Below are 12,808 nucleotides of genomic sequence, written 5' to 3'. Positions count from 1 at the left end.
GAGGTCATGATAGTTCTTGGGGACGGTTGACAGGTCTGGAGGTGTCGGAGTGGTGGAAACTGTCTTAGCGGAGGTAGACATGGCCGAGTGAAGACAGCGGGAATGGCAGGCGACGCTCCAACCAGAGAGTTGTCCAGTTGTCCAGTCAAACTGGGGGTTATGGAGAGCCAACCACGGAAGACCAAGAACGACAGGCGCTGAAGAGGACGGGATGAGAAACAGTTGAATGAGCTCCAGGTGATTGCTGGAGAGGATGAGGGTGATGGGTTGAATGTGATGAGTCACTGTCGCCAAGCATTTCCAGTCCAGGTCGAGGATCTCCTTGGGCTCCTGAAGTGGGATGGTGGGAATCCCGGCCTGGTCAGCAACTTATAGGTCAATGAAGCAATCATCGGCACCAGAATCGACCAAGCAGGATTGGGAGATTGACTGCTGAGACCACCGGATCTTGCCAGCGAGAGAGACTCGTCGTCGAGTTGGGCAGGAACTTGCTCCGCCCGCCAACACTCCTGCGTGTGTTGACGGACTCACTCCACTCTTCAGTCTCCGTGTCCTCTCGGAGGAAGTGAGCCGAGCCCGACCCAGCTGCATAGGTTCGATTTAATCAGAGAGAGGTGAGGGTTACCCTGGGTTGTATTAATTATTCGAGTGGCTAACTAAAGAGCATTGAAACAAAAATCCAGTGCTAACAACAACCAAAGAAAAAACACTCCCTCACCTCATCGTAGAGATCAAGGTTCGATTTAATGACATTATCCACAGTTATGCCATTATGCTCAGTACTTACAGTACAAATAAACATGACTGTAGTAGAGATGAAACCTACTGAAAATGATTGTATGAATATGCCAAATTTAGGAGTTGCTGTATTCCATTCTATATTGCAATCTAATGTTTACCTATCTATCTCCCCGGTGAATCGTTCCGGAATGGGGATGAACGGTTCCCGTGGCAGAGACGGAGGAGCGACGAAGCTGGAAAACCCCGGATTAGCTTCTCTCCTCGTGCTGGAGGAAGAGGCTGTAGCTGCCGCCGCAGGTTGATTAACAACCGCGGAGACGCTCGCGGAAAGTTCGCGGATGACGTTCATCATCTCTGAAAGCTGAGAGTTGTGACGCCCAATTAAGGTGCCCTGGGTAGCGAGGGCTTGGCGGAGAGAATCTATGTCTGCCGGGTCCATGTTTGGTCAGATCGTTATGTTATGATTTTAGCAAAGGTGGACCCGGAAGCAGACAGGAGACGGTAAGTATGGTTGTAAAAATAATAATATTTAGTTACAAGAAAACTAAACCAAAAGCGACTTCACAGCCCATTTGAAATCCCCGTCTCTCCTGGCCTCCAGACTCCTGAGTCTCCTTTGTCCCCATTTCCACCAGAGGAGCCTGTGAATGAGTATGTGTCAAAGTAGCTTGTTGGGTGTACATTAGACATTTCTGTGGATGTGGATGATGACTATTTGGAGTATCAACAGCTGCTGATAGATGTTATGGCATTCGGTCTTATCCTTCGATCAAAACTAAAATAAAAACAACCGTTACATGAACTATAAATTGAACTCATACCTAATTGAAAATGTGCTGCTCTTAAAATAAGTTAAAACTATAATTTTTTCGCTATTTCCAGAGTTAATCTACAGACCATTTTGGTCAATGGGGTGGACTTCAACTTGTGTCCTACCAGCAACCAAATAAATGTTTGCACAAGCAACATTTTAAAATGCAGCCTGCAAGCATATCAGCGTCGACGCTTCAACCCAGAAGCAAAACTTGACGTAGTCTTTGTTGATGAAGACATGACTGCAGAGGGGTCAGTGGATGAAGGTGGGCCCACGTGAGAGTTCCTGAGATTGCTAATGAAAGCTATCCATGGCTGTTATATCTTTGAGGGCCATTATAATGACCGCCGACTGGTATTGAGCATGGAAGGTTAGAAAATGATTAATTAACAATCAATGATTGTTTGTCTTGTCATTTTGTATGTCAGGTTTTCTACAGATTTTTAGTGGATGTGGAATTAAGTTTAATCTGCATTCCAGCTACAAATATCTTTTTTGGTAAGTTTGTTGAGCTTGAAACTAATAGTTTACTGTGTCTCTTCACTTACTGCAGCCATGGACACAAAGATGTATATGTGGGTGGCCAAAATGATTTCTGTTTGTGTAGTCCACGGAGGAGTGGGCCCACATTTCTTCTCAGACAAGCTATACCAACAGATTTGTGGGCTACCAACAGCCCCTGTCAGAATTGAAGATGTTAGCGATCACACACTTAACATTAATAAAGAATTAATTTTGTTATTCATATTAAAACTTGGTTAAACTTGTATATGTTGAATATATACATTTTTGTAATTCACTCAGATACAAGAAGCAGCAACTGTTGAGGATGCAAATATCGCCATTGGAGAAGCAGCAGATAGCCTGAGCATGATAGGTTCCCTCAGACATGTGACAAAAATGGAAGATAAAGACTCCCTTGTTCGCTCTGCTGTAGAGTTCCTCATGAATGGAAGAATGAGGGACGCTATTGACCAGTAAGCAATTCCTGGCCTTGTATTATTAATGTAAATAAAGCATGCAGCCAGTTAAACTTAACGTTTACCTGCACAATCTAATCTGTAACAGAACTTGAACAAATGTTTTCTTTTCAATTATGTGATGTTCATGTGTTGATAATGTCAGAGGGTCTTATTCAACTCTGTTGTCTTTTGAAGCCATAGTTTCTTTTGATGTTAAGTACATAGGGGTGAATAATATATAATAATGTTACTAATAAGTACCTAAAATGAAATGTGTTCTGCTGAGTGGGGTTATGTAAGTGTTTCTGGTGTACCTGATGGGCCCATATCCATGTGAGCAAACTCTCAATCTAAACCATTACAAAACATTAATATTACTAGGAAATTCACTCACTTTCAGTTTCTAAATTCATTTGTGGCTCCTAATAGGGATATTTATATCTTGCAGGTTTGCGGAAGGGCAGCAATAGAAGATCTCGAGAAAACCAGACAATATGCTTCTGGAGAGACTGTTTGATTGATATTAAAGGTTTGCATTTTTGTCAATAAAAAAAGAGAATCCTTAAGTACTAAGTAATCGAATCGAGTTATTATTCAACATGTCTGATAATAACTCTACCTGGTGTCCAACAGAAGAGGAAGCTGGCCCTATCACACTTGAGACTGTCTTGGAGTTTGCCTCTGGAGCATCAGCAGTGCCTCCACTTGGGTTTCCCAACCAGCCACAAATCCAATTTCTTGACTGGCAGCAAAATCTTCCCAGAAGCAAATACTTGTCTTCTTGTACTCTACCTACCGATGCACTCTTCCTATCAAGCCTTCAAAAATACATGACAGAGGGAATATTGCAAGCTCAAACCTTTGGAATTGCATAATTTGTCATATATGACTTGAACATTAACATTAAATAAATTAAATTAAATTAAATTAAATTAAATTAAATTAAATTAAATTAAATTAAATGTTAGTGGTATTTCTCAGTGTTTAACAGTGTTGGTTCAGAATGAAATTTTATAGTCAACTTATACCTATAGTTAGTCTAGGATGTTATGCAGTAATGTGTTTTTTACCTAGTATGGAAAATTACATCTTGTGTCCTCAATTGGAGATATGCAGTAGTTTGTAGTTCAATTTTCATAATTCAAGGCTGCACCAAGTAAATTCAGTTGACTCAGGGAAGGTCAATGTTGAGTGAGTGACTTACGTTCATTTTTGCTGTTAGAACTCCAGTTAGCTCCTCTTAGAACTGCCACCTTATCGTGGTGGAGGGGTTTGAGTATCCGTATGATCCTAGGAGCTGTGTTGTCTGGGGCTTAATGCCCATGGTAGGGTCTCCCATGGCAAACAGGTCCTAGGTGACGGATCAGACTAAGAGCAGTTCACATACCCCTTATGAAGAGAAAGAAGAAGAAAAAGACGCTTACGTCGCCCGGGTTGGCGTTACCGGGGCCCCACCCTGGAGCCAGGCCCGGGAGTGGGGCTCGCAGGCGAGCGCCTGGTGGCCGGGTCTTTGCTCATGGGACCCGGCCGGGCTCAGCCCGAAGGAGCAACGTGGGCGCCCCTTCAAGTGGGCCCACCACCCACATGAAGGGCCATATGGGGCTGGTGCGATGTGATTTGGGTGGCAGTCGTGGGCGGGGGCCCCGACGGCCCGATCGCGGGACAACAACCCTAGCCATGGGGACATGGAATGTCACCTCGCTGGGGGGGAAAGAGCCTGAACTGGTGCGGGAGGTGGAGCGGTACCGACTAGAAATAGTCGGGCTCAACTCCACGCACAGTCTGGGCTCCGGAACCCAACTTCTTGAGAGAGGCTGGACTCTCTATTACTCTGGAGTTGCCCAAGGTGAGAGGCGGCGAGCTGGAGTGGGCTTGCTCATAGCTCCCCAGCTCAGCCGCCATGTGTTGGAGTTCTCCCCGCAGAACGTAAGGGTCGCGTCCCTCCGCCTTCGGGTGGGAAGTAGGTCTCTCACTGTTGTTTCGGCTTACGGGCCAAACAGCACAGAAGAGTACCCGGCCTTTTTGGAGTCTCTGGAAGGAGTACTGGAGAGTGCTCCAACCGGGGACGCCATGGTTCTGTTGGGAGACTTCAACGCCCACGTGGACAATGACAGTGTGACCTGGAGAGGCGTGATTGGGAGGAATGGCCTCCCCGATCTGAACCCGAGTGGTGTTTTGTTATTGGACTTCTGTGCTAGTCACAGTTTGTCCATAACGAACACCATGTTCAAGCATAAGGGTGTCCATCAGTGCACGTGGCACCAGGACACCCTAGGCCGGAGGTCAATGATCGACTTTGTGGTCGTGTGTCATCTGGCCTCCGACCGTATGTCTTGGACACTCGGGTGAAGAGAGGGGCTGAGCTGTCAACCGATCACCACCTGGTGGTGAGTTGGATCCGCTGGCGGGGGTGGAAGTTGGACAGACTTGGCAGACCCAAGCGTGTTGTGAGGGTCTGCTGGGAACGCCTGGCGGAATCACCTGTCAGGGGGGTCTTCAACTCCCACCTCCGGGAGAGCTTTGACCAGATCCCGAGGGAAGCTGGAGATATTGAGTCAGAGTGGACCATGTTCTCCACTTCCATTGTGAACGCGGTGGTTCGAAGCTGCGGCTGTAAGGTCTCCGGTGCCTGCCGCGGCCGCACTCCCCGAACCCGGTTGTGGACGCCGGAAGTAAGGGATGCTGTCAAGCTGAAGAAGGAGTCCAATCGAGCCTGGTTGGTTCGAGGGACTCCTGAGACAGCTGACAGGTACCGACAGGCCAAGCGGACGGCGGCTCGAGCAGTCGCAGAAGCAAAAACTCTGGTCTGGGAAAAGTTTGGGGAGGCCATGGAGGAGGACTACCGGTCGGCCTCGAAGAAATTCTGGTAAACCGTCCGGCGCCTCAGGAGGGGGAAGCAGTACTCCACCAACACTGTTTACAGTGGAGGTGGGGAGCTGTTGACCTCGACTGGGGATATCGTCGGGCGGTGGAAGGAATACTTCGAGGATCTCCTCAATCCCACTGACACGCCTTCCCTCGAGGAAGCAGAGGCTGGGGACTCAGAGGTCGACTCATTCATTACCCAAACCGAAGTCACTGAGGTAGTTAGGAAGCTGCCCAGTGGCAAGGGACCGGGAGTGGATGAGATTCGGCCTGAGTACCTTAAGTCTCTGGATGCTGTAGAGCTGTCCTGGTTGACACGTCTCTGCAGCATTGCGTGGCAGTTGGGGACAGTGCCCCTGAACTGGCAGACCGGGGTGGTGGTCCCTCTTTTTAAAAAGGTGGACCGGAGGGTGTGTTCCAACTATCGGGGGATCACACTCCTCAGCCTCCCGGGGAAAGTCTATTCCAGGGTACTGGAGAGGAGAGTTCGCCCGATAGTCGATCCTCGGATTCAAGAGGAACAATGCGGTTTTCGAAGAAAATGGATGGATGGATGGATGGATGGAACTCCAGTTAGGTAAATCAACAGCAAATAAGATACAGCATAACAGGGAAAATGCTTTCTTGTTATATTCATGCATATCTTGAGTTCATGGGGTTTTATCAGCCTTGCAGACTATTCATTCATGTATTCAAAGCCGGCAAGAAACTGAGAACAAGAAATAAAAAAACAACTAGCCTACGCTGTCGGGGGCCGACAGCAAGGGGTATATCCGCGAACTTGTCCAATCCTCAACTTTCCAATATACCCAAAGTATACGCACTTGCACCTGCCACTAACTGTTTTAATTAATGATTAATAAATTCAACAAAATAACTGTTAAATATTATGATATAATGCTGACTACACTTTATACATGTTCAAAGTATCCATATAAACCGAAAGTTACGTATGTAACTACGGTTCTATGAATCCTGGATGACCGCCAGAGGCTGTGCTTTCGCACTGAATATCTCCTTCTTGCGCATGCGCAGGTCGAGTGTTTATACCAACAAAGTCACCCTTGACCCCTGATGATACCGGCCAGTCTATATCTTCCGGTGACATCAGAGGATCTGTTCCTGCAGAATCTTCTCGCGAAACCACGAGGATTCTGAGTGACAGAGCGCTCTGGCGGTCATCCAGGATTCATAGAACCGTAGTTACATACGTGACTTTCGTTCTATTTCATCCTTACTGACCGCCAGAGGCGTTGCTTTAGCACTGGATGACCCATAACAACAAAGTCACGAGGAATGCCAGTACGTACCTCAGTGAGAGTAAAGGGTAGAGGCGCCAACAGGGCCACACCCTGTGGGTGGGGGTGGCCACATTCACCCTATAGAATCTGGAGAGGGTAGCTGGTGATGCCCACCAGGGGCACGCCGTGCAGAGCCACCCATGATGTAGCGACAGCCCTAGTAGAGGCAGGGGATAACCACCGTGTTTGTACATCTGAGTGATGACGTCCATAATTTTGTGTGAGAGTCGCTGTTTGGAGGGAGCACAGCCTTTATTAGGATGCCGTAGTAGAGAAACAGCTGTTCTGACCGTTTCAAGCTCACAGTCGAAGTTATATAGACTCTTGAGGCCTGGACAGGACGCGGCAGTCCTGACCTTTCCTCCCCTGCTGGGAGGATAAACTGTGCCAGGATTAAGGTTTGACGATGACAACCCTAACCCTCTGTGGGGCCAGAGCAGGCCGAGGTGGCAGGAGGCCAAGGAGGCAGCGTTGTGATGCCTTAAGCTTCCTGTGCTGGTGCCACTTGGCATACAAGTGGAAAACTGTTCGGCCACCTCTGAAGGGGCGTAGTGACAGCGGACTTGGAGTGGCAGCAGCTGTTAGCTTGCCTAAGAGGCGCATATACTGGGCGTAGCGCAAGCAGCGGCCCTTCTGAAGAGGAGAAGGAGGCTGAGGATGTCGTCCACACGTCGAGGTGATGGACAAGCCCTCATGGCAACGGCATCCAGAGTCACCCCCCTAGAAAAGTGTACGCTGAGAGGGAACCAGGCAGCTCATTGTGAAATCACTCTGGGAATCTTCATGCCCCGCAACTGCAGAGGTGAGAGGGCTGCTGCCACACACCTGGTAAACACCAGTGGTGAAGGGAGAGGCCGAACGGGAGCAGTGAGCACCCCGGACTGATAATGGCGGCCCTGAGAGCAAGCTGCAGAAAATGCCTGGTGCTATTGGGACGTGAGAGTACGCGTCCTTCAGGTCTATTGAGGTAAACCATTCCCCTGTAAAAAAACAGTACGCAGAACCACTGCAGTACTGAGCACCACCATGTGGAACTTCGTGACCTTCAGGAACCTGTTGAGTCCCCTCAAGTTGAGTGATAGGGCATCGTCTTTCTTTGCCACGAAAAGGTAAGTTGAGTAGAACCCCCTGGTGACAGGGGTTTTTTCTGCCGGGTCGCGTATAATGGTCATCTTGACCAGGCTGTAGGTTGGGGGCGTCGGAACTGAAATTTGTACCAATGGGGTTAAGGTGGAATCACCTAAGGGCCTGTGGTGAAAGCAGCCCAGTAGCTGAGCTGCTGCTGGAAAAAAGAAGCCGATAATCAGCCCCGGACTCTCACCTGATCTAGCCACTGGCGGCGAGTCTAAACAGTGGGGGAGCTGGGCTAGTTCAAGCCTAAGAGGCACTGGTGGGAGCCGGCTGAGCCTGCGGGGCCATGCGAATGGTGGCACCCATGGAGTTATACCCGCCACTGCTGGCTGAGGAGCGGGAGCTCACCCCAGAGGTGTGCAAGGCAGCATCTTGGGGAACCACATTGGCCCCATAGTTGGTGAACTCGGTGGCTGAAGTCGCCACGGAGAGCACATCTTCCTCCGGTTCGAACGTGGTAGTGGGGAAGCGGAAACACCCGCGTCCACTGCACCGGTCCCACAACTGGACGGCTATGAAGAGGGTCTTCATCTAGTTTAACTCCTCAGTCAGCTGGTCCACCCTGGAGGCCAGTTTAGACTCTTCGACCCTCTTTCCGGAGGGGGCGCCCACAGCCTCTGCAGCCCGACGCTTAGGTTGGTTAGGCTGTGCTGGAGGCAGTCGCTGGCCTGGGGTCAGCTGGTCCGTTCCGGAACATGACCCAGCAGGTGTTCAACCTCAGCCAGTCCGGCAACCCGTACTGCCCGGGGCATGAAGTTGCAGTTCATGCACGGAAACCTCCGAAAACCCCTCCCTCAGGTGTTCGAGGCCAAGGCACGGAGGACACCTATCATGACGATCCTCCGGCTGCAGAGAGGCCATACAGGTCGCGCAGGAGTGGTCACCAAGCATGGTGACAGTCGGCGCCTGTAGAGTGGAAAAACAACAGATGCTGGGAGAGGGAGCGAGAGCACTGCCTTCACCAACAGGTTTCGCACAGCCGAATACCGTTAGGATTAGTGGTTCTTCACACTAACTATGAGGGCAACAGCATCCGCCTATGCTGGGAGCAGGAGCGAGAGCACTGCCTTCACCGGCAAAGGTCAGCTTGCTGCGCCAAATACAGACTGTCACCACCGAGCAGACGCAGCTCGAGATGTGGCTGTTACTAGAGGTAGTAGTATACCCCTGCAATGGGAGAGGGAGCGAACACACTGCCTTCACAAACAGGTATCTAATACAGTTAGCCTTAGCTCTTGGAACGCGTCTGCTAACTACAGGGGACTAGAATGAAGAGTACAGCAAACGGTGTACTGATTTGGGTAGTAACAAACAAGTATCGAGAGCAGTAGCACATACACTACCATCATCAACACAGTAAAACCCAAAGCAAAAGCAGTACTCACTGTACAGTTACTCACAGATAACTGTAGTACAGATGTCAGGAGAGGGAGCGAGTACGCTGGCTTCACCGACATATGAAACTACAAGTGAAGGTGGGTACAAATGGCGGTGTAGCGATTACGCAGCCACTAGGTCAAGCAAGCAATGTTGACTGCCAGCGCAACAACACAAATGTCGGGAGAGAGAGCGCACACGCTGTCTTCACCAACACATGAAAAAAACAAAGCGTGAAACGGTACTCACTGTACAGTTACTCACAGATAACAGTAGTACAGATGTCAGGAGAAGGAGCGAGTACACTGGCTTCACCGACATATGTATAATGTACATACTGTATTACGCAGACGCTAGGTTAAGCAGCAGTGCTGACACTAGTGCCTGTAACTAATAACACAAATGTCGAAAGAGAGAGAGCACACGCTGTCTGCACCAACACATGATAGTAAAAACGAGAGGCAGTACACGTTGTACAGTTACTCATAGATACAGCAGAAGTACGGATGTCGGGAAAGGGAGCGAGTACACTGGCTTCACCAACATACAACTACAACGAAAGGCGGGTACAACCAATTGTGTAGCGATTACACAGACTCTGTGTCAAGCCTCTACAGATATAGCAGAAGTACAGATGTCGGGAGATGGAGCGAGTACACTGGCTTCACCGACATATGAAACTACAACTGATGGTGGGTACAACTGGCGGTGTAGCGATTAAGGCAATGCTGACCGCTAGCTAGAGAAGCAAATGTCGAGAGAGAGCGCACACGCTGTCTTCATAACATGGGAAAGCTACAGATAAAAAATTTTACACGTACAATTACTCACAGATATAGCAGAAGTACAGATGTGTGGAGAGGGAGCGAGTACACTTTCTTCACCGACATAAGATTACAACTGTAGGTGGGTACAACCGGCAAGTGTAGCGATTACACAGACGCTTGGTCAAGCAGGCAACGCTGACCACTAACGCCCTTAACAAGAAACGCAAATGTCGAGAGAGCGCACACGCTGTCTTCATAACATGGGAAAGTACAGATAAAAAGCGGTACAAGTTGTACAATTACTTACAGATATAGCAGAAGTACAGATGTGGGGAGAGTGAGCGAGTACACTTTCTTCACCAACATATGACCGCACAAAAGCGGGTACGATCAGCTCTGTACCGATTACACAGACGCTTGGTCGAGCAGGCAATGCTAACCAATAGCGCCTGTAACTAAGTACAGAAAAGTCGGGAGAGAGAGCGAGTACAACGCCTTCACCGACCTAGTTTAACACAAGACATACTCTCAAAAGAGGCGAAAGACGCCTGGTATACTCAGCTAGTTATAGCGTTGGCTGGTCCAACTTCTATTTCGGAGTGTCCACGGCGAACCGCAACGAACCTCCAGTCTCCACTCGTCGCAGCCCTTGGAGGGCGAGCAGCTCGCAGCTCCGACAGATTGTCAAAAGGCTACCAGCGACGGAGCGGCAATGAACGCTTTTAGTTCAGCTAGAATTTCGCTGACGTGCGTCTACCTGCGAAAGCGAGAAGAAAAAGGGACAGATCCCCTGATGTCACCGGAAGATATAGACTGGCCGGTATCATCAGGGGTCAAGGGTGACTTTGTTGGTATAAACAATCGACCTGTGCATGCGCGAGGGTTATAGGGATAGCGAGGGATGGAGATATTCAGTGCTAAAGCACCGCCTCTGGCGGTCAGTAAGGATGAAATAGAATCGATATTGAACACAGAATACCTGAACTCATAAATTTCTCTCTAGTTTTTAATAAAACTAGTTAACCTATTATACCTTGTTAAATATTATGAATATTAAAATGCTAACCACACCTGCCATATCTTCAAAGTGTCCAAATGTCATGAAAAAGCATACACTATGTTTATTAAATTTCATGAAAAAGCATACAATATGTTCAAACTTTCCATTCAATGCATTAATAAAGAAATGGAGGCTTAAATATTTTTATATGATAATTAATAAATGTATATTATAATGTAATAAATATTATGAATAAGTGCTAAATAAACCCATAAATGAGCTCAATAATAAAGAAAAAATGCCTTAACTATTTTTTATGTGTTCACTAAAAAGTTAACCAGTTAACTTATAATGTAACTAGTACCAATCATAGCCAAAGTAATAATGATTGTACTTGTAGATAGTTGTTACATGAATCATTGTACAGCATTTGAAGGCAATATCTCCATCAGTCTGGAAGATAATTAATAATAAAGCTACAAAAATAGGGATAATTCTCAGGTGGTATGTGATGCCCATGCAAAATTTGAAGCCAATACCTGCAATACTTTGGAAGATACAGGCGAAAATATGGTTTTTATATCATTAATTAATTAATTAACTAATTAATAATAATGGTAGACAGCTCAAAATCAATAGGGATCATCTACAGGGGGTATGTGTCCCATAAAAAAAATAAGAAAATTTAATCTCAAACGTCTTTCCAGTTATCGCGTTAACGGCTAAAATCTGCGGACGCGCGAGACTGATTCCATAATTATGCAGTACTTTGTGTCTTTTAATTTCTTCCAGCATGTCATTGTTAATGTATGGAACATTCAAAGTGCCAAATAAAAGAATAAATAAATGTGGAAATAAGACACATTTAATAAAAATAAAAATACAAGCATTTATATTGACCGTTACAGTTATTTGTAATGATATCTTGCTCAAGAAGAAGAATGTCTTGTTTTCATTCATGTAGAATCAAGTCCAGCGCAAAGTAATAATCCAACATTATACCAAATGATAAACATAAACTATAACAGTCACATTGAGCTGGTTTTAGGAGAAAAAATAGAGGCATTTCAAATTATTTCAAATGACAATGCAAGCAACTCACATATATACATATAGCCTCAAAATGTCTAATTATTATTACAGACTTAATGCAGTGACATTTAATGAAGGATTTGAGGTGTCTTTGTCTGTCATGGATAACATACAGTGGATCAGATTTAGTCCCTTGACTTTGAATTGGACTAGCTCATACCAGAGTTTGTAAAACACTGACAATTGCAGTACAGCAAGCCTGATATTTTATCTTTAGATCGAAAATGTGTTGGATTGCATTTTGCACAGATGCCTGTTGTTGCTGAGTGAGGATGAGTTGAGGTGGTTCTACAATTACAGCCAGGAACTCTTCGTCGTCAAGTGTGGGCAGTGCCTGAATTCCATGCTGAGCGAGGATGACATCAATATTTTGGCCGCTGTAGGGATTTTCCCCAAAGACATTGTTGACAGCTGTGTTGTCTGCTGAAATGTTTGTGAGCATGCCCTCTGTCCAGAGTTGAGTTGTTGTGCGATTATTTTCTGTTCGCAGCGCATGGTGGTTTCAGGCCTGTCTAAAGTGCTCCAGCCTGGTTTGAATCTCAGGAAGATAAACAATATGCAGCACAAGTCTGTGGACATCATTATCTGGGTTTAGAACCTCTGAATCCTCTAATGAGTAGAACATAAGATAAAAGTACTTCAACACATGCAAAAATACATCACGCCAAAGGCGTTCAATTCGCTGATTGTGTACTGATTCTCCTGTTATGAAGCTTCTGTGTTCAATTCCTTGAACTAGATGCATGAACAAAGCCACA

The sequence above is a fragment of the Microchirus variegatus genome (genome assembly GCF_963457635.1).
Source record: "Microchirus variegatus genome assembly, chromosome: 22".
NCBI lineage: Eukaryota > Metazoa > Chordata > Actinopteri > Pleuronectiformes > Soleidae > Microchirus > Microchirus variegatus.
Note: the sequence above shows the minus strand (reverse complement) of the source record.